This window comes from Monodelphis domestica, chromosome 2 (assembly GCF_027887165.1).
Source record: "Monodelphis domestica isolate mMonDom1 chromosome 2, mMonDom1.pri, whole genome shotgun sequence".
NCBI classification, from domain to species: domain Eukaryota; kingdom Metazoa; phylum Chordata; class Mammalia; order Didelphimorphia; family Didelphidae; genus Monodelphis; species Monodelphis domestica.
The window spans coordinates 342,457,388-342,481,506 of NC_077228.1; positions in this window are offsets into that span (position 1 = coordinate 342,457,388).

The following is a 24,119-nucleotide window of genomic DNA, read 5'->3' on the forward strand; positions in this document are numbered from 1 at the left end:
ATACTTATTTGTCATTTTCATAAGCTGACTCATGCTCGGTCTCCCGAAAAAATAAAAGAATAGATTATTGCTGTTTGTTTCTGTTTTTCTATTAATACATGCTTGTGAGACCTGTGTGTGTTAAATATCTTTAGTATAAGTGAAATAAAGACTTTTCCTATATCTGATCTATATCTATATCACATTGAGTGCTTTCTACTCCACTGTATTTGAGGAGGCCTGAGACTTGAGTCAAACTTAGCTTTAAGTGATAATTTCCCCCATGGTCTGGGAATGGCAAAAAGAGCCAGAAAGTTTGAGAAAAGTACTATTTCCCCAGGGAAGCACCAGCTCCCCCCGGTCTGAACCCAGTCCATTCATTCATGGATACAAAAGTGAGGCAAGTCCCTTAGAGGAGAGGGAGGAAGGGAGCATCCCAGACACCCCTTGGCACAGCAAAAACAATTGTAATTGTTGTATTAGTATTCCCAGAATCATGGATTCTAAAAGTTCAAAGCATCCTCTGAGGTTAACTAAGTCAACCTGAATTTGGGTGACGATCATTTTTATAATAGTGTTGGCAGGTGATATATTAACCTCTATATGAATAAAAAAAAAAAAAGAAACCAACAAGAAGGTTCAACGGCTGAGATGGCGATGCAGCAAGGCACTGTGGAGTGCTTAGGGCATGTTGGAGCACAAAAGACAACATGGCCATCCAATGCAGTTGAGGGAGTCTCCAGGTGTAATGACTTTTCGTGCCACTGGACCCAGGCTTCCAACTCATCGACTTTTCCACTTAAATCTTCATCCTCAGTTACCGAGAGACTACCACCAATATGAATATAACCAGTGAAATTAAACCCACTAACTTACAGGCAGCCTAGTTTAATTTTGTGTAAGTCTATTTCATAAGATCATACAAACATAAAATTAGAGATGGTAGAGATCGTATATGTTTTCAGGCCAAAATCCTAATTTTGAACTGAGAAAACTGAGACCTGGGGAGGTTAAATCATTTAATAAAGGTAACATATAGGCAAATGAAGGTGTCAAGATTTGAAATAATTTCCTCTGACAAAAAAAAATCCTCCACATTTTCCACTATAACACTGCCTCTATGTATCAGGAAGAGCTTTTTTGTTCTTGGCTGTGGTTTAAAAAAAAAAAATGTAATATCAAACCTGAACATAGGAAGGCCTGGGCTTAAATCTCATATATATACATCATGAAGTTCATATATTTACATCAACAATTTTAGGTAGTCCCTCCCCATTATATTTTTTCCTCAGAGATATAGTAAGGATTTTTTGCTTAAAGAGAAAAGAATAATGATGAGAAAGATTATGTTCTAAAATTAAAATAATTTGACCCTAATTTTAAAAAGTTATTGAAAATAAGTGAGAAGCTGGCAACAGAAATGGCAACACACCAACAATAATAATTTCATCTAGAAGCTAAGCCCTTATAAATTAATTGCCCTAACAAAGAAAATAAAATATTCCAGAAAGTGCCTTGGTCAGCAAACATTTATTACCCATTTAATGAAGAGAGATGTCTGCCAAAGGCAATACTAGGTTACAATATAAAGTTGTCTGTAAAGTCTTACAAAGAAAAATGATATACTCATATTCTGAGCATATTTTACTCATAACTAAGAAAGAAGCAATGAAGGATAAAACCAGTCTAAAGAAAACATGACAAGGTATTTAATTAAGGAAAGTCATTCCAAGGAAATTCAAGGATAACCATGGAAAGACAACTACTAAGAGAAGAAAAATTGAAAAGAATTGTGAAATATTTCAATACACTGATTCCTTTTTCATAGATAATGGAACTACCACTGGGCACCTACTAACATCATAGTCTACGAGCTGTTTTAGAGAGGAGGTAGAAATGGTACCAAAGAGAACAAAAACACAGAAATCAACTGGAGAGGAGTTAGAAATGGTACCAAAAAGAACAAAGGTATGGAAAGCAAATGGGCTATGTCAAGTACATATAGAATATGCTGAAGTTATACATTTGGGAGGGCATCGGGGGACCAATAATATATAAGGTATCTGAAGGAAGGGAAGATTTTAAAGGCATGGGGAAAAATCTGATCATGTCAGTAATAAAACCAGGTGACCAAGAGAATATCAGAAACTACCTATCTTTCTATCTACACAAAATATTTAAAGATACCATCTATACCAGAATTGAGGGCATCATTGTAAAGATATTTTTATATGGCATTTATGGGGAATGGCGGGCCTTCTCAAATAATATTCAACAATGGATCAGTCCTTTATTCTCTTACAAATGATTGAAAGGTGTACAGAATATGAGACAATTCTGAATACTGCCTGTAGATTATGAAAAAAGCATGTGATTTAGCAGAATAAAATGAAACCTTCTATGTTCTTTTACACCTGGGCAACTCCAACCATCTAGTGCAATTCCTTTCAAAAAACCGTAAACCTTTTTTATGAAAGCTTCCCATCAAAGAAAAAGCCTTTCTTTTCAATGCTAACATTTTACCATTGTTGCTATATGTTTGCAAGATGGGTAACAAAATTATCTCTAAAGAACAATGATAAGTATCATATAGAGGTCAACAAAAAGGTAAATGGTGGGTATGGACATAATGTACCAAATAACCAGAGAAGAGCAGGAATAAAGGAATCATCAAAAAATTGTATAAGAGGATGAAAAGATAAGCTGATTACACAATAAGAGTGAGGGATGGCAGAGTTCAGGTACCTGTGTGACTTCAGGAGAAAACAAAGACCTCCAGCATGGTATGTAGACCTCTTGATGTGAACTTTGGAAGAGTATAAACCAGAATCCATGGATGGGTTGCAATTTATTTTTTTGAAGGAAATTTCCAAATTTGTAGCATTTTAAGTTCATTTCAGGGAAAGTCTGAAAAAAAGGAAGGGAAATGATACAAATGTGGTGGCATAGAAAGAACATTGATCTAGAAGTCAGGAAGACTTGGGATCAAACTGTGCCTCAGACATTTATCAGCTGTCTGTTGTTGGATTTCTTGGCATGTAATTGGGTAAAATGGTTATAATAATTTCCTTTCTTTTCTTTTTCATCCATTGTGAATTCTCTTTCTTTTTTAATACTGTCAATTTAGTTTTTCCTCTTTCTTTTAAAAAATAAATTAACTATTAATGATGATACTAATGCATGGTTGCTGGAACTGTGAACTGATCCAACTATTTAAGAGAATAATTTGGAATTACACCCAGAGAGCTATGAAATTGTATATACACTCAGATCCAGCATTTTTATTGTTAGGTCTATTTCCCAAGGTGATCAGGGAAAATGGAAAAGAATCTACATGTTTGAAAATGTTTATAACAGTTCCCTTTGTTATGGCAAAGAACTAGAAATTGAGGGGATGCTCATCAATTGGGGAATGGCTAAACAAATTATGGTATCTGATTGTGATGGAATACTACCCTATCTTAAGAAGTGATGAGCAGAGAATAATTTGTAAAAGTTAACCTCCAGAAAAAGAACTGAGAAGTGAAAACATGAAAGACATCATATATACATATATATGTATATATATATATATATATATATTTATGTATACACACACACATATCCATTTGTTGGATGATGCCTTCTATGGTGTGAGGAGGGGGAATAGATGCTGAACTACCTGGAAGCAAGGTGACTCAGTGGAAAGCAATCTAGTTCTGGAGATGGGAGGTCCTGGATTCAAATCTGTATTCGGACACTTACACTGTGACCCTGGGCAAATCACTTAGCTCCAATTGCCTAGCCCTTGCCTCTCTGTTCTTGAAAATAATACTTAGTATCAATTCAGACATAAAGGTTTAATAAAATAAAATAGCCAATGATTTATCTCTATTTTCAAAAAGTTCCTGGTTTACTTGATTCATTTAAATTTAGTAGAAAACATTCAATTTTGTGTATTTTTTCTTTGATTTTCATGATTTCCATTTTAGTTTGAGTTTTTAATTTTTTTTTGTTTTCTTGGATGGTTTTTTATTTGGCTGAATGTTCCATTTATAAATCAATTCTTTCTCTTTTGTTGTTCAAAGAACTTAAAGATATAAAATTTTTCAATGGGTTTGATTTAACCACATCCCCAAATTTTTGGTGGATTACCTTAATTCTGTTACTAACTTTAATGATATATGCTATTTCCCATTGATTCTTTGTCTCATAACTTCTTTAGGATTAAATTACTTAAGTGTCCAGCTAATTAAAAATATTTCTTCAGTGGCCTTTTATTTGTTATATATTTTATTGCATATAGGTAAACAAAAGATGTTAAAAGGGTTTTGAGGGGTTTAAAAATTCTTGTATCATCTTAACCTATTAGAATATAGATATTTCACTCATATTTAGTCCCTTGTAGACTGCTAGTACCCCAAAAACCAAGTCACACAGATTTACCTCTTTGATTTTGTGACTTCTGTGTTTATATTTCAAAGCTTCTTTTCAGCTCTAGATATTTCCTCATGTATTTTTAGTAGTTTTCTTATATTTCAAAGCTTCTTTTCAGCTCTAGATATTTCCTCATGTATGTTTAGTAGTTTTCTTTTTTATTTGAGGTCCATTTTTTCTCCCTGCAAGCTCAAATTTATTTTTGTTGAGTAAATGATCTTTGGTTATATCATTTCCCAAGCTCCTTCCTCCTTTACAGGACAGCTACTTAATCTTCTGAAACCCTTACTGGTTCCTTGGCACCTGGATTCTGTCTTTCTGAAACTTGAAACATTTTTTCCTTCAACCTGGAAGCTCTGGATTTTCTTATATGTTTCAATGAATTTTCTTTATGTAGTTTCTTTCAAGAGGTGACAAGTGAATTCTTTGATTTTCACTTTTCCTTCTGGTTCTCAAATATCTGGAATTTTCTTGAATGACTCCTTGAAATATGATATCTAGGCTCTTTCTTTGTGGAGGGAAAGAGGGATCACAAATTAATTAATTGTTTTGGTATCCCTTACTTATTTTCCATTTTTCCATTTAAAAATTGTGTTTTAATAAGGAGTCCATTCTTTAAGTAAGGTTTTATACTCCTTGTTTTATGCTGTTAATATTCTTCCCAAGTCTTTCCTCCATGGCTCTTATTTCTTTTTAAATTCTTTCTTCTAAAACTCTCATTTCAGTCATAGAATAATTTTTCAAAACTCTTCCTCATTTTTTAGGAACTCTAATTAGATATCCCCTACATTCTAACAGCTAACAATTATGCAGTTTTTATTATATGCCAGGAACTGTGCAAAACACTTTACAGTTATTATCTCATCTGACCTTCATAACAGTTCTGGGAAGTAAATTTTATTATTATCTACATTTTATAGATGAATAGAAACTGAGTCAAACAGCGATGAAGTGACTTGTCCACAGTCACACAACTAGTTAAGTGTCTGAGGCTGGATTTAAAGTGAGGTCTTCCTGACTTGAAGCCCAGCAATCTACCACTGTCTATATGTGCCCCATCAATTTATGGTTTCCTTTTAGGTTTTGCTTATAGATGTTTTGAAACCATTCTCTTCTGAATTTGTATCTGGAGTATCCCTGACAAAATCTATAAGAGTTATATAGTAAGATTCTTTTCATGACGATGTATTCTTTTGGCCTTACTTCAAAAACTCAGACTTTGAGTTAAGGAAAGGCTTGGTTCATTTCTGGAGGAAATGTCTGGACTTGATATATGAATTGTGAATAACATGAAAGACCTGCAATCATGAGGATCTGAGTCCCAATCCAGCTTCAGACACTCACTTTCTCTGTGACTCTGGGCAAGTCATTTAACTTTTGTCTGATTCAGTTTCCCCACATCTAAAATAGTGATGCAAATAACATTGACCTCCCAGCTTTATTGTGAGGAGCAAGTGGCATAATGTTTCTAGAGCACTTTAAAGAACTTAAAGTTCTACATAAATTCAAATTATTATTATTAGTAGTAGTAGTAGTAGTAGTAGTAGTAGTTTTCTTGTTGTTTTAATCTGCATATGTGTGCTATACTCTTCAAGAAGCTCAGCAGTTGCTCAGGTGAGGTACTTGAAAATTCTCAGTCTACCCAAAATGGTTTAATCCCAGACAAAGACTAATCACAGGCTTTCAGGTCTGAGATTTATACATTTTAAATCATGATTGGGTCTGAGAAAAACAACTATAGGCTTGTTCCTGGTTGGAGCTCTAGCAGACTGAAATTGGCTCCAGTCAGAGTTAATAGCTGGTTAGCTGAAAGATCCTGAAGGTACAGAGTTACAGGACTAAAGCCTTGCCCTTCATCTAAGCTCTCCACTCTTATTCATAGGACCCATCATCAGTCCATTCTGGATCTATGACTCAGTTCTGGGGTACTAATGACAGAGAGGCCAGTTGGCATCTCTTGCTTCTCCCTGTACAGCATCAGGTTCCTTCATGCAGAATTATGTACCCTTTCATGTCTTTGTATATAACCTCACATCCCTGTTCAGTATCCCTAAGCTCAAAGGCTTTGTGTGATATCCTCCTGACATATTCATCTGCAAACCTGAGTCTATCTTCCAATGCTAACCTACACTAAAATTTCTGTGATTTTCCCTTGGATTTTCCAATCTGGACTCAGTTTAGCATTTTCTAGGTCTTGATTTGATTAGTTGGGAGAGTGGTTGTTAATTATTCTTGTTCTTATTCTTGTTCAGTCATGTCTGATGCTTTATGATCCCATGTGAGGTTTTCCAGGCAAAGATGTTGGAGTGATTTGCCATTTCCTTTTCCAGATCATTTTACAGATAAGGAAACTGAGGCAAACAGGGTTAAATGATTTGCCATGGATTACACAGCTCATAAATGTCTGAAGCCAGATTTGAACCCAGGACAATGAGACATCTTGACTCCAGGACTTGCACTCTACTGCTGTGCCTGCTAGCTGCTGGGTAGGATTAGAGTACACTGTATTATTCCTTCCTAGTCTATTATCTTAGCTAATCTATCTCATTAAAAAAATATTCTTCTCCTAGCCATAGCTATAAAAGGTACCCAGTCTTATTCTCTTCTAGTTTTTCTTTCCTCACCCCCCTTTTTAAAATCTCCTTTGATAGCCTTCAAAATACCTTTGTTATTCAAGTCTAGTAATATATTCAGTTACTCACAGAACATAAACTCTGTTAGAAGTCACCAAGTTCCTTCATCATAGATGGAGGATTATATACAATAAATTTCATAAGGACTTTCCTAATCTGTGCAACTTTTCCATGAAGCAATTTGCAAAGACTATAAAAAACAAATGTGCTTAATCTTTATTAGCTATACTTGATCATTTGGTTGAAGGATAGTCTTATCCAGATGAAGTTTAGTTGTCAAAGGTTAGAAATCATTCAAAATTAAGGACAACTATGGCTTCCCTAACACCGATACCAGAATGAAAATTTGTAATTTGTCAGATTGAAATAATCCCTGAATAATTTATACTGGTTACAGTTCAAATAACTAAAAACTAATTCAAGAGTTAAATTATAGTTTACAGGATATTTTACAAGACTGAAGGTCTATAAAAGAATCTTTTTCCTTCTTTTTTGGTCAGGTCTTATGATTGTAAAGCCATTCCTCTAGTGTACTTCTGTAATTTTTCAGTAAAAAACACACTTCTCTGCAGGGGAGGGGCCTATGCTGCTGAAATTTGGCACCGGCATCCCTATACTCACTAGTGTATGGATGTGGTCCATAGGTGTGGGATTCTGAAGATTCTGAATCAAGTTGGGCAAAATTAGGGAAAAGATTACTACTCCAGTTTTCTCAGGAGAACAGTGTCAATTCTTCTACACCAGGACATAAAGCAGTCTTCAAAAATTCATCTGTGATTTCATTTGCTCATAGGGAGCTTTTGCTGAGAAAATTCTTCTACCACTGTAGGTTTGAGTTTTTGTGGGAGAAAGGAAAGACGAGAATTTATTTAATGGCTACTATGTGCAGGCACAGTGATAAGCACTTTAAAAAAATCTTACCTTCTGTCTTAGGACAGAAGTTTCATTTCTGAGGTAAAAGAGTGGTAAGGGGTAGATAATTGAGATTAAATGGCTTGCCCAGGATCACACAGCTAGGAAGTATGTGAGGCCAAATTTGAACCCAGGATCTCCCATCCCCAGGTCTGGATTTCTAAACAGTGAGCCACCTAGTTGCCCCAATGCTAAACACTTTTTACAAATATTATCTGATTTGATTCTCAAACCAACCCTGAAGAATGTGTTATTATTATCCTTATTTTACAGCTGAAGAAAATGAGGCAGTCAGGGGGTAAGTGATTTTCTCAGGGTTGTGTAGCTAGGCATTGTCTGAGGTCAGACTTGAGTTCAGGTCCTCCTGACACTAGATCTGATACTCTACCCCATCATTTCTCTACAAATCTCTTGCACCTTCTCTATAATATATAGCTTCTGAGAGTTGCCTGGGAGTGAAGAGAAATTAAGTAATTTGTTCAGCATCACAGAGCCAGTCTATTTCAGAGGATACATTTGAAATCCTATTTTCCTTACAATGAGGGCAGTTCCCTGTCTATCCACCTCCAAAATCTGTTGCCTCTTAGAGGCATTATAAATTTAAATATGTATGCAATTAGTTTGGGGATGGGAGTGAAGAATAGAGTATCTGGATTGAGTCTCTTCTCACCTTTGTTTCCAGAAAAATATATATTCTAAGGCACAGAGGGGAAAGTCAAGCTGATTGAAAAGAAAATTGTATCTGTCCCTTTTAGTTATCCATAGTTTGTCAGAGAGATGAGAGCAATAACAAACTGTTAAACCAGATCCTTTTTACATTCCCCCTTCTGACAAAGAACATAAGAACCCATAGCACAAACCTTTTGTCTTCTGAAAGGACTGATACATCACTAGAACTATCCCCAGCCCAAACTGTTGCCCTTGGAGTCAGAAGAACCTAGTTTTGATTGCAAGTCAGACATTTTCTAGCCACATCATGTGGATCATATTGAAACTTTATCAAATCCAATTAAGACTTCATTTTATCATCTGTAAAATGGTAGTAAATTTAATGTCTCTCTCAAATTATTATTGTCAGAATCAAATGAAATGATAAATATAAAGTGCTTTGAAAAATCTTAGTATTATATATACATACACACACAGAAACATGGACCCATATGGATGGGGTGGGGTGGCAAGGAAGGGTGAGACTCTGAAGGGCCTAACTCCAAGAGGGTCACTTTCTCTCTGGCTCATTGTTTCCACCCCAGAGTCATCAAAATAAAGCTTAGATATGACTTAGTTCTAGGTTTCCCTAAATGGAGAACTCTCAAACTTGGGACAAACTTTGAGACAGACTTCCATGAGGGAGCCATGAAATAGAACTGAGATTGGGGAAGTCAACTCATAGCATCTCTCCTCTTATGCTGTTTAAATTTTAAATTTCCTCCATCTTGCTTGGTCTTGCACCCAAGAATGTGCACACCCACACTACACGGGCATGTGCTAGCTAATGAAAAATCAAAAACAACTAACTGTCCCCCTGGACTGTCCTAAACCAAGCTTGAGCCACCATCGGCACATGTGAGACGCTGAAAGTGAGGTAGAGAACAGCCTCTGGAGTTCGCTCACTTCCTGTGGAGGAGGCTAGACACCAGTTCGATCCTGGAGCTCCAGCTGGGAGAGGCCCTCAGACAGCTTCTCTTCATATTGGTCACATGAGTGATAAGGACTGACTCCCTTGGCCCTCCAAGGCCTATGACTCCCTCTGGCTCAGCCTGAGCCAGAAGGTTAAGTTAACCTCTTTCCTTCTCTCCCTCTTTCCTTCTCTCCCTCCCTCTCTCTCCCTCTCCCTCTAATATTTTCTTACTGCCTGTTGCAATTAAATTACCATAAAACTCCATTCTGACTGGAGTGTTTCATTCAGGATTTTCATAAGTAAAATCCTTGGCGACCTTTAATTAATATATTCAGTCTTTAATCCTAAAATTATCATTAACAGTTGTCAATAGGCACTTGTCTGTCTCTGCCATGTGCTTCTGCAGGGATACTCATAAATGTCTTAGTATCTTGGGAATGGAAAGTTCATTCTAAGTAACACATCTCAGAAAAGAATTCTAGAGTTCAAGAAAGGGAGCAGAAAGGAAAAAAATGTAGCTAGGAACATAAGGCCAAGAACCTCAAGCCATCTGGGCAAATGCTTGCTGTTTGCCATGTTCTTTTTGTTTAAGTCATTATTTTCTGCTTCTGGCAAAAATACCATTCCTTCCATTTGAAAATCCAAGAAAGAGAAAGCGTGTGGAAAAGAATGACTGAGCTATTAGAGTTTGCCTTTCTAGACCACACAAGGAAATAGCTCTTCTGAAAAAGAATTCAAATCATCACCCCCCCCCCCAATCAACACCATACACAAGGGTTTACTGGTAAATTTTTAACAACCAGTTCCCTGGAAAGTAAAACATATTTAGTTTAATCTGTGTTATTAATATATTTAAGTATAGAAATCAACAAAATAATGTCAAGATCTGATTTGTAGCCTTGCTAATTTCTAAGAATAAGCATTTATAATGAAAATTTAACAATAAATTCTCTTGAACCATTTAGAGCTGATTCCAACACACCTGATAATCATAATCTATTGTTAAAACTTAAGGTACTTGGGTTGAAAATTAAAAGTGATTTTATTGATGGATGATCAGAGAACTGAGTCTGGAGTGTGAAAGAAGTGATTTTATAATCATCATTAGACTGTGATCCTTGGCGAGTCACTCAACTTCTGTCAGCTTCAGTTTCCTCAACTCTAAAATGGGGATAATGACAGCACTTACCTCCCAGGGCTGTTGTGAGGATCAAATGGGATATTTAGAAACACACACACACACACACACACACACAACTTAGCCCAGTGCCCAGTATACAGTATACAGAGTATAGTAGGTGCTATATACATTGGAGTTATTGTTAATATTCAAATCCATTCATTTTTATAGAAAGGAAATCAAAGTCCAGAGAACAGAAATAATTTGCCCAAGTTTAGCTAGTAAGCAAAATATAAGCTCCTTGAATAGAAGGAATGTTTTGTTTATGTTTTGTATCCTCAGCCCCTAGCACAATTTACAACACATAATAAGAGCTTAATAAATTCTTTTGACCTAAACTGAATTATAGTAGCAGAGTGGTATTCAAATTCAGTTCTTCTCACTTCTAATTCCTATATGAGCTACTGCATCACAACAGTCTTTCCTCTTTCTCTTTTTTGCCTATTATAAACATGTACATTTGCAATTTTTCAACATTTTATTTTGTCAGATAAACAGAGAAGAAAGTGACTTCATCTGCTCGTTCTTCTTGAGAGTTCCTTTTGAGCTGCTCATAGAACATTTAATTATGGTTTTGAGGAATTTTTTTAAACGTGATTTTTTGCTCCATCTGCACGTTTCTTATTGCAGTCCTCAGAAACTTAAATCAATTAAGTTCTTTCTCATGTATTCCAGTAGCTTATTAAACCATCTTTCAGAACTATGTTATTATTCAAAACTGTTTAGTTGGCACCTTAGCCTCACTTGAAAATGGCTACATTCTGTTTCCTCCACAATGGATACTTACTTTAGAAGATATTACACGGTAACTTTCCAATAACCTTTCAGTGAGACAACAGAAACATCCCAGAATAAAAGTTTTCAAGTGTTGTCTAAGTATGAAGCTGTTACCTAAGCAGAGCTAATGATGCTTTTATAACAAGAGAGAAGCATTTTTATTTTGGGGATCCTTAAGCTAAAACAAAACAAACATCTCTTTAATGATCTGAGTGCCAGCATGTGGTATCACGATGATATGTGTCAGCATTTTCACCACAACAGAGAATCTTATTATAAGTTGACTAATTATAATAGAAGAAAATAAAAACATACACAATGCAAAAAGCAGACTCAGGCAAGAGTGGAAAGTTTGTTCAGTTGACCTTTGCTGAGTCCTACGTGGCAGAATAATGTATTTCGATTACTTATTGGGAATCCCTTGGGGGTATTCCTGTAAGAAGAGCAGCCCTCTCACTCCATGCATTCTCTTTCCAACTCACTCTTTCTCTAGATATGGAAAGATACATAAATAGCATTTTCACAGAGGCTTCCTTAGTTTTACTCACACTTCTTACAATTCATTTCTATAGAGCTAATATAAAAGGAAGCAGAGTACTTTCAAAGAGGGTATCTCTTGATACATGGTGTAAGATATTGGTCTAAAACTAGTTTCTGCCAGTCTTCTTAGCATTTTTCCTAACAATGATGTGGAAGTTAATGTAAAAAAAAATGGAAAGACCTACATTATATACAAGAGATATTTTTTGAAGAATAATTTGTGTATGTCTACCTCCAGATAAAGAACTAATAAAAAGAAACAAGTAAAACATATATATATATATATATATACATATATGTACACATATATATGAGAGAGAGAGAAAGAGAGAGAGAATTAAATGTCTTCTCTAGATCAGGGAGGGGAGGGAGGGAGATACCTGCGAACTTTAATGTAACAAATAAACAAATGAAGTTTTTTGTTTTCTTTTTTAAGGAAACTATCCTTATTACTTCCCACCTAGACTATTCAAATGTCCTATCTGGATTTTTCTGTTTTTACTCTCCCTATTCCAACCCTACAGGGCAGCCAGATGGAGCAAAGGATAGTGTGAGAGGCCTGGAGTCAGGAAGACTTTTTTCCTGAGTTCAAATCTGGCCTTGGATACTGACTTATGATCCTGGACAAGTCACTTAAGCTCATTTGCCTCAGTTTCCTCACCTGTAAAATAAATTGGAGAAGGAAATGGCAAGCCACTCAAAACAAAACAAAACACAACAAAACACAAGAGATTCCCAAGCAGTGTCATGAAGACTTGGAAATAACTGAAATGACTCAACAACTCCAATCCCATACTGCTTACAGCACTATAATATTCTTTTCTTGCCAAGATATGATTGTGACCTCTGCCCAGATCAAAAGTATTCTGTGGATCCCTACAGCCTAATAAATAAAATTCAAATTTATCTTCCTGGAATTCTGTTACTAACCTACCTTTCCAACCTTTTCTCAAATTATTTCTTCCCAAATACTCAGTGATCTACCCAAACTGAACTATTGTTATTATCTCCTTTCTCAAATATGAACTGTAACCTTTGCCTGTGTCCTTCCTTCCTTTCCTACCTATTTTTCAAAGTCCTAATGGAGTTAGACATTGTGCATGATATTAGCATAGGAAACTTCCAGATTAGGAAAAGTTCTCCACCAATACAGATTGGCATCTTCTTTGCTATTTAGTTTGAGTTGCTGCCTTAGAGCACCAAGAGGGGTAAGTGGCTTCCCCAGAGTCCCATAGACAGTATTTTTATAGATAGGACTTGAAATTGGGTCCTCTGGTTTTTTAGGTCTGCTTTCTAGCTACCCTGCTTTCTAGGTCTTTTTTCTATATCACACTGCATCTCAGTAATGATTACATGAGATAATTAACTACCTAAGGGAAGCAACTATCTTTTATGTCTTTTTTATCCTCAGCACTTAACATGCATAGCACCTGGCACATAATAGGTGCTTAGTAAATATTGAATGATTAATTAATAACAACATCTAACATGTGTATAGCACTTTATAAAAAGCCTACAAAGTGGTTTACATATATTATGTCATTTGATCCTCATAGTAACCTTGAGAAATTTTCTTTTGTTATTTTTATCTCCATAAATGGAAATAAAACTGAAACTGGGAATGCCAATTGTGACCTTGCCAATGGTCACATATAAAATAAACTAAGTCTCAGAGGAAAAATCTCTAGCAGAGTCTTCCCAATTTCATGTATTCATCTCCCTCCTGGCTCCTGAACACCAGGAACCAGTCTTATCTAAACTTTGTATTTCCTGGCAATCCCTAGTATAGTACATTAAACATAGTAAAAGTTTGTTGAATGACTAAATGACCTAACAGCTTTAGAGGAAATACTCAGCAAAGGGTATTTCCAAGGTCTGAATAGCTACTGCTGGTAATTTTTTTGTTCCTCTGCAATACATCCTGAACCAATTTTGTTTTGTTTTGTTCTTCTTGTTGTTTTTAGGGCTTTATAGAACAAACACAGAGATGATCCATTAATGCAGCATTGTAGCAGCATTGTCTGATTACAGAGCAGAGATAATCTCTGAGTTTGGCCATTCCATTATTACAATCTACAACTCATGATTAAAAGAATGAGGGAAGAATGTAGTTAAGAATTGGATTCCATTAAACCTACCATTAATGGTTATAGTTTTGCCTCAATTTTTATAATATATATTCCAGAATGGGATCTTTTGTTTGTTTTTGTTTTTCTCATTTTTTGTAAATTTAAATGTGTTTAAAATATCAAAAAGGTTACCATCTAAGGGAGTCCTTTAGTGAATGCTGAATATAAGGTAATACTGAGAAAAGATTCCTCTAAACCTTGCCACTTCCATTTTGGTCATCATTCTCCATATCCCCTTTTCCCTTAGCAGAATTTTGGATTCTTCCTCTGGGATGCTGGGCTCTTACAGGATAGCTTTTGACTTATCCTTGAATCTGCCTTTGGAAACCATTTACAAACCAAACCCTATTCTCTTTTTTTTTTAATAATATTTTATTTGATAATTTCCAAGCATTACTTATTAGAGACAAAGATCATTTTCTTTTCCTCCCCCACCCCATAGCCGATGTGTGATTCTACTGGGTATCACATGTGTTCTTGATTCGAACCCATTGCCATGTTGTTAGTATTTGCATTAGAGTGTTCATTCAGAGTCTCTCCTCTGACCTGTCCCCTCAACCGCTGTAGTCAGGCAGTTGCTTTTCCTTGGTGTTTCTACTCCCACAGTTTGTCCTATGCTTATGAATAGTGTTTTTCTCCTAAATCCCTGTATATTGTTCAGGGACATTACACCACCACTAATGGAGAAGTTCATTACGTTCGATTATACCACAGTGTGTTTGTCTCTGTGTACAATATTCTCCTGGTTCTGCTACTCTCACTCTGCATCACTTCCTGGAGGTCGTTCCAGTCTCCATGGAATTCCTCCACTTTATTATTCCTTTTAGCATAATAGTATTCGATCACCAACATATACCACAATTTGTTCAGCCATTCCCCAATTGATGGGCATCCCCTCGTTTTCCAATTTTTGGCCACCACAAAGAGTGCAGCTATGAATATTCTTGTACAAGTCTTTTTCCCCATTATCTCTTTGGGGTACAAACCCAGCAGTGCTATGACTGGATCAAAGGGTAGACATTCTTTTATCGCCCTTTGGGCATAGTTCCAAATTGCCCTCCAGAATGGTTGTGTAATGGTGAAAATTTCACCTTTTTAAGATTTATGTAATATTGAACAATGGCCGCCAAGGAATTTACTTATGAAATTCCTAAAATGAAACACTCGAGTCAGAATGGAGTTTATGGAGATTTAATCACACTGGGAGTAGGGAAAGAAGAGGGAGAGAAGGAGAGAGGAGAAAAGGGAAAGGGGCTACTCAACCTCTGACCAAGGCAGAGGGAGTTTTAGGCCCAAAGGGTCAAGGTGGAAAGAATCAGTCCTTAACTCACCTGAGTGATCTGAAGGAAAGCTGTCTGCGGGCTTCCTCCCTGTCCAAGCTCCTAACCCCAACTCTCGTCTAGCTCTCTCCACAGGAAGTGAGCAAATTCCAGAGGCTGTTCCCTACCTCACTTCCTGTGTCTCACAAGTGCCAATGGTTGGCTCTAGCTTGGCTTAGGACAGCCCAGGTAGGCAGTTAGTTATTTCTGATTTGTCATTGACTAGCACATGCCCGTGTAGTGTGGGTGTGCACAATTTTTTGGGTGCTATACCAAGATGGAGACTTTTAAAATTCACAATCCCCCCTGATTATGATTGGGGGACTAGTCTCCCTAATTGATCACTAAACATAAGCATACTGCACCCCAAAAATTTCTAACTGTAAGTGTATACAAAATTTTTTTTATCCACTAAGAGGAAAATTATAATAGTTGTAAATATGGGGAAATAGAGAAGAGAGAAAGACAGCAAACCAATGTTTTGCTGGGTGCATTGACAAAAGCCAATTAGGGGGCAGTCCCCTTTGGCATAAGAGTGTACATTCAAAAAATTGTTCAATCAACTGCACCCCAAGGTTCATTCTGGATCTTCCTGTAGTGAAAAGGTTTAGATATCTTTCTGCAAACAGTTCATTCTCTAGATTCAGTTAGTTAGCAAGCTTCTTCTCTGAAGATTTATCTCGAACAAAATTTAAATCTTGGATTTGATGAAATACAATCCCCCCTGAAGAAAGTGTTGAAAAAAAAAACACTGAGTCCAGCTGAGGATTCAAGTTTTAGTTGTGGGGGGGTATGAGTTAATCCAAAAGAAAAACAAAACAAAATGAAAATAAAATAAAAATAAAAAGAAGAAAAAGGGAAAAAATTAAGGGAAAAATATAAACCCTTTATATATGCATATTTATATTAAAGAAGAATTCAAAATCAGTATCAAAATAAAAAAAAATCTATGTATACAAAATTTGAGAAAGCAAGAAAAAAAAATTTTTCCCCCACAGGTCCAGTTAAGTAATTTCTGATCCCACAAGTCTGTAGGACAGAATGCAGCATATTTTACTTCCCCATTTGCAGCCAAGACTACAGAAAGTTGCCATACTATAGGAGAGAAAAAAGAGGACCAGATTTTTATTTTATATCTAGGGAAGTGTCATTCCCTTGTCTGATTTTACCTTCGTTCTCAGGGATGGAGGGAGCCAGGATGGTAGCCAACCTTTGGTACTTGTCTGTAGGTACTTTCACAAAGAGTGTGGATACAGGGAAGGCCTACATCTTAACGTCTGTCAAGTGTCACAACCCCGAGTCTCACACTAGGTTCAAGTCCTTAGTATTGGCTTAGAAATGCATTAATCCTACCTGGATTGGTCTTTGATTTTTAGACCTGTGAGCTCTTTTGGCATTATCCAGGTTATCTCTGTGCTCCTTGTTTGATCCCATTCCTAGAATCAGACACAAACATTAATCATAGTCCCACAACAATTATCAATAAATGGCAGGTTCCCATCGTCTAAAGCTGTTTGGGTGTGTATTAATAATAACAGCAAGTGTATATATTTAAACTAATATTGTAGAATAAAATTAATATTGATCATATGTACCTTAAGTACATAGAAATGAGAAAAGGGGAACAAATAAAATAATGTAAAAAATAATAATAAAATAAGGAAAAGAGAAAAAAGGAAAAAAGAAAAAAAAATTAAATTTAGGAATTCAATGTGTCAAAAGCAGGATAAAACAGTTCCACTTGTCAATGGGTAGTTATTTCCAATGCATGTATAGGATACAGTCAATCAGTCTCAACAGAAGATGCTCTCTTTACATGAGAACAGTGAATCCAAGAGTCCTTTTCTCCAACCTTTATAGATGTTGGAGTAGTTAACAATATTTGGAATGGTCCTTCCCAAGAAGGCTGGGTTGCTCCTGTACGCTGGAAGTTCTTTATATACACGTTGTCTCCTGGGTTCAGGTCGTGAAGTGAAAAGTCTAGTGGTCCAGCTTGTACTGCAGCTCCAGATTCATGTAGCTCACGCAGTTTGTGCTGTAATTCCTGTATATATGAAGCAATAGTAGTATCTCCCCCTAATAGCAATGTATAAGCCGGGGAGAAAGGCTTAGCCTGTATAGGCGGATGTCCAAAAACCATCTCAAATGGTGAAATATGTAAGTCTCCTCTAGGCCTGCTTCTAAGATAAAATAGGTCCAGAGGGAGAATTTCAGGCCATTTTAAATGGGTCTCAGTGCATAATTTGCCAATCATAGTTTTAAGTTCTTTGTTCATCCTCTCAACTTGGCCTGAACTCTGGGGGTGATATGGAACATGGAATTTGGGAGTTATCCCCAAGCAAGAATATATCTGGTTTAGAACAGAATCAGTAAAATGGCTCCCCCTATCGGAATCAATACGTGCTGGTAGGCCAAAGCGAGGAATAATTTCTTTTAAAAGCACCTTAGCAACAAAAGCTGCTGTGGCTCGGGCTGTAGGAAATGCTTCCGGCCATCTGGTCAGTTGGTCTACTATGACCAAACAAAATTTATATTGTCCAGCCTTTGGCATCATTATGAAATCTATCTGCAGGTGCTCAAAAGGTGTGTAAGCCAGAGGACGCCCACCAAAGGCTTTGCCACGAAAGGCATGTTGGTTATATGCCTGGCAGGTAGGGCAGGATGAACACACTTTAGAGGCTACAGTAGTTATGCCAGGGGCTATCCATACTCTCTTAACAGAGTCCACGATGCCCTGGGTACCAAAGTGGCCATTATTATGAACAGATTGGCAAATTTGGTGATAGAAACTTCTAGGGAGCAGGGGTTTTCCTTCAGATGACACCCAAACTCCATTGATCTGTTTTGCTTTGAATTTCTGTTTCCATTTTTCCACTTCCTTCTCATTATAGGAAAGTGATAAATTTGAGTCATCAGTAGATGTTAATGTTAGAAGTAATTCAGGCCCTTCTATGGCTGCTAGCTTTGCAGCAGCATCTGCTCGGTCATTTCCCCTAGAGACAGGGTCGGTGCCACCTGTATGGGCTGAGCAATGAACTACAGCTAGGGCTTCTGGCAGCTGAAGAGCAGAAAGAACTTCATTAATAATTTCTGCATTAGCTATGGATTTTCCAGCTGAGGTTAAAAATCCTCTCTGGAGCCACAGCATCCCGACTGAGTGACAAATGCCAAAAGCATATCTAGAATCCGTATAAATTGTTGCCTTTTTATCCTTGGCAATTATACAGGCATGTTTCAGAGCTATGAGCTCAGCTCCTTGAGCACTAATGTTAGAGGGCAGTGAGGCTGACCATTCAGTGGCAAATTCTGTGACTACAGCAGCTCCACTGTAGTGTATGCCATCCCTCATGAAAGAAGAACCATCAGTAAATAAGATCAGGTCTGAGTTCTTTAAGGGAGTGTCCAAGAGATCATCTCGAGGCTTTTCTGCCATGGACACTAGTGTTTCACAACTGTGTAATGGTTCTCCTGAAGTAGGTAAGTCTGGAAGCAAGGTGGCAGGATTAAGGGTTGTACAGTGTTTCAGAGTAATATTTTCATTATTTAGCAAGGTTATTTCATACCTTGTAATTCGCTGATCAGAAAATGCCTGTGTTCTCTGTCTTAGCAATAATGCTTCTACCTCATGTGGACACATAATTGTCAATGGGCATCCTAATACTAGATCAACAGTTTTTGTCACTAGTAAAGCAGTAGCAGTCACTCCTCTAAGGCATGGTGGTGCTCCTGAAGCTATTGGGTCCAGCTGGGCTGAATAATAAGCAATTGGATGCTGAGAAGGCCCCAGAGTCTGAGTTAAAATGCCTAAGGCTACTCCTCTTCGCTCATGTACATACAAAGTAAATGGCTTGTTGTAATTTGGGATGCCTAGAGCAGGGGCAGATAGGATAGCCTTTTTTAGCTCTGATAGAGCTGACATGTGTTCAGGCTCTAATTTGAGGGGTTCAGGGACTGCATCCCTTGTTAGTGCTATAAGAGGTTTAGTAATTTCCCCATAGCAAGGAATCCATTGTCTGCAAAACCCTGTTGCTCCCAGAATTGCTCTTAACTGTTTTTTAGTGGTAGGCGCACTCAATTTTTGAATATTCTCAATTTGCTTGGGAGAAATAGAGCAGGCACCAGCTGTCAGAATGAACCCCAAATATTCTACTTTGGGGAGACACCACTGAACTTTACCCTTTGAGATCTTATGACCTCTTTTGTGCAATTCCAAAAGAAGGTGTTTACTATCTTCCTGACATGCTTCTGCATCCACGGAAGCCAAGAGTAGGTCATCTACATATTTTATTAATTTGCTGTTTTTAAATTTTATATTATCTGTATCTTGTCCCAAAATTTGTGCAAATAAGGTCGGACTTTCTACATAACCCTGGGGCAGATGACTCCAGGAATATTGTATGCCATTCCAGGTGAAAGCAAAAATATGCCTCGAGTTCTCATGTATGGGTATAGAAAAGAAGGCTGAGCATAAGTCTACTACTGTAAAGTATGTAGCTGTGCTAGGAATAGAAGAAATAATAGTATTGATATTGGGACCTATGGAGTGTCTCTTTATAACGTGATTATTCACAGCCCTCAAATCCTGTACGAATCTATACAGGTGTTTGCCATCGGGCCCCCTTTTTGGTTTTTTAACGGGGAGGATGGGCGTGTTGTATTCAGATATACAAGGGAAAATTATTCCTTGGTCAATTAAAGAATTTATTATTAGGGTAATGCCCTCCATTGCCTCCTTGGAAAGAAGATACTGAGGAATGCAAGGAGGTGGGCTGGATTTAGTTTTTATTTGCACAGGAGCAGCTGATTTAAGTAAGCCTACATCAGTAGAAGATGTGGCCCAAAGAGACTCTGGTATATCTGTAGGTATTTCAAAGGTGGGAGGCTCCTTTGCCTCCTGGCTCTCTGAGAGAAATACAGGGAGTAAATTTAAGGTTTCCTCGGGCACTTCTAAAGAGAGGGAGCCATCTGGGGCGCACATTATTGTGGCTTGTAATTTGCATAGTAAATCTCTCCCCAGCAAATTTGTGGGAGATCCAGGCATTAAAAGAAAAGAATGTTCAACAGCTAGGGGTCCTACACGTACCATGCGAGGAGAAAGTTTTGGGACCTTTAACGGTTTTCCTGAAACACCTACTACATTTAAAGAGCCAATAGAATCACATTTCTCATCTGGTTTGCTTACTAGAACTGACCTAGATGCTCCAGTGTCTAAAAGACAGTCATAGTATGAATTTCCTACCTTTAAAGTGACATGAGGTTCCTTACTGTTTCGGGGAGGAATATATAGGGATTATTGGCATTAAAATATCAGGGTCTGGAAAATCAAAGGTTTCATTCTTTGATTCCAAGGCCCTCACCCCCACTTCACACCTTCATAAAGATGCTTGGGCAGTTTTTTGGGACCCTCCACGCTGTTGGGGGTGTTCACCCTGAGTGTAGCGTGGTCGAGCTCCATTTCTTATATATTGTTGTTGGGCATTTTTTCCGGTAGTATCATTTCCTGTATTTTGAGCACTGTCATTTTGATTGGCATTGTGATTCCTATAGTTATTATTCCTAAAGGTGTTATTATTTCTTCTTTCCCGTAGCCAGCTTCTACAGACTATCATTGCATGTCCTCTCTTCCCACAGAAGGGGCATATTAAGGGGTTTGTTAATGATCTATCTGTGGATTCCTGCAAAGGGGCCATGGTCTCTCCCTTACTTTTCAATTGTTCCTTTAAAATTTCGATTTCTTTTTCTAAGTCTGTCACTGATTTATTGTGTGTCTCAGGTTTTTTTGTACGATTCTTATAGGCATATGCTGCTACTTTCCTCAGTTCGTCGAGGTCCAAAGACTCCCAGTTGAGACAGCTAGTTTCAAAGTAGTCTTTTACTGCTGAACAACAATTCCTAACAAATTGTCTGCTTATATGTTTAATGTCTTTTTCTCTGGACAAATCAAGGTCCATATATGTACTTCCTACGTCAATAAGTCTGTCCATAAAGTGGGAGGGGGTCTCATCAATTTCCTGTCGGGATTGTTCAAATTTTTCCCATGCATCAGGGCTATCAGAGCAGTCTCTCATGGCTTTTAATAATGCTTCTCTGGCCAGGACTAGTTTTGTGTGATCCTGTATAATATTGGGGTTCCAGTGTGGATCTACAGTTGGCCAATGATGAGCTCCTCTACCACTTTTCTTATTAGCTAGAGAGATGACATTATTTTTCTCTCTCTTTGTCAGAAATGTATCTAACAAATTCTCCACATCCAACCAAGAAGGGTCAAAGTTTCTGAATATATTTTCTAATTTTTCTATAACCAACATTGGTTCTGCCTCAAATGATTGAACATTGTGCTTGAATTTTTCTAAATCATCAGGTTTAAAAGGTGTATAGTGTCTTACAGACACCAAGTTCCCTTCTTTATTAAAGGTGGGTACTTCCCTCAATGGAAATAAACTTCTGTCTAAACTATCTGGTGTTACTGTTTCTAGGCTACTTGCTCCATTTTCAATGGGGTAGGTAAGAGAAGGGGAAAGGTTAGGATTATTGGCTATTGGAGCATGAGGGTTGGAGATTAGAGCATGAGTAGAGGGGAGGGAAGGGGGAAGGGCTGGGACAGGAACAGGGGGTGGGGCTGGAGCATGAGCATGGGTGGGGGGAGGGCAGGGGGAGGGGCCGGGGCTAAGGAGGCAGGGTAAGAGGCATGAATAGAAGGAGGAATCAGGGTGGGAGGGGCAAGAATGGCAGGGGAAGGGGCTAGGTGGTCAGGATGGGGAGGACCTGGTTGGTGTGAAGGGGCTGCTATTTGAGCCAAATCGTTTTGGGCAGGGTGGGTTAGGGAATCTGATAATGATGGGGGATGGAGAGTTAAATCACTCCTATTGTAGGATGTTTTTAACTCCCTTTCAATGTTTTGCAGGAAGGTTTTTATCTCTCCCCATTTTTCCTCCCTAATTTCATCCAGGGAAGTTTTTATCTCTACCCATTTTTATTCCCTAACTTCATCCAGGGAAGTTTTTATCTCTTCCCATTTTTTCTCCCTAACTTCATCCCGTTCCACCAATTGTTGATAAATAAAAGTATTTTTTTTTGTAATTTGTTCAATAAAAGTATTTTGGTCCCTAATTCTTTGACCAGTAACAGTATTTTGTTCTTTATGTTGCTGATCAATAAAAGTGTGTAGTTCTTTAATTCTCTGATCAGTGACAATATTTTGTTCCCTAATTCTTTGAGTAACAGTATTTTGTTCCCTAATTTGCTGATCAATAAAAGTGTGTAGTTCCCTAATTCGCTGATCAGTGACAGTATATTGCTCCTTAATTTGCTGATCAATAAAAGTGTGTAGTCCCTTAATTTGTTTAGTAATAGAAGGAACAAGGGAGTGTTCTCTCTTAAAGGTTAGGTATATTATTGTAAGTACAACAATTACAATCCCAAGGAAGATGAATGTAAGGGTCACAAAGAGGTTTATAGTTTCTGAAAAATACCATCCTAGAGGCACACCTACTAAAAATCCAATATACTTGGTCATTGAACTTATAAGCCAATTTCGAAGCAAAGCAGACATTGGTTGTAGCCACATTTTTCTTCTTTAAGTCAATTACTAGGTTGCATGTAACTTTTTTTTTTACAGTAGGTGGCTCCCTAGTCTACAACCCTATACAGGCTAAGGGCCTATTCTGTTGTAAATTCTCCTTATTAAGCTTCTGGGAGGGGTTACAAAAGCCTTATGCAGGAAGGTAGAAGCTATGAAAAGGCTGATTAGGAGTGAATAGACCATAAACAAAAGGTAGAGCTAAACCTCCTTCTTTTACAAAATGTGTATATGGGAGGGTCCCAGCAATCTTTTTTAGCCCTCAGGCTAAAACTGCTAGGACCATGTGCTATCTTCCTTGAGCAAAGCCCACTTAAATTTTTAAGAATAGAAAGGCCAGGAAACAGAGAAAATGGGTTTTAAGTTAGCTCCCTAGCTGTATTCAGCTGGGTTTTTGTTGTTGTTGTGGTGGTGGTTTTTTTTTTTCCCCTGCGGGCTAGGAGCTCCTCCTTCTCCTGAGGTTCCTTGTTGCTAATCAGTTGATTAGGTAAGCCTGGCCTGCCTCTCAATCCACTGAGCCATTTCCTTAAAGTAAAAGGGGATGGAAATGAGAGACAAAAGGGAGAAGAAAAAAATCCTGTTGACCCCAATTTAACTTAAGGAGAAAAGGGAAGAGAGAAAAGGTGTTTTATACTCACCTGTTCTGGCAGCTGTGTCTTTAAGCCAAGGTATTTTGTAAAAGGGCTGATGGAGTGAGTAATACGTGGGGTGAAAGGGCAAGAAAATTCAGGAAATTTATTGAGGTTCTAGAAACCTTCGAAGCATTAAAGCAGGGCCAAGAGCCTGAGGGGGTAGCCGGAGTGGGTAGCCTGGGTGGGACCTCTCCCAGGTGATTAGTAAGGAGATCAGAAAGGAAGATCAGAAGATTGATATAGTTCTTTTTCCCGAAGTGGTTACGCCAACTGTAATGGTGAAAATTTCACCTTTTTAAGATTTATGTAATATTGAACAATGGCCGCCAAGGAATTTACTTATGAAATTCCTAAAATGAAACACTCAAGTCAGAATGGAGTTTATGGAGGTTTAATCACACT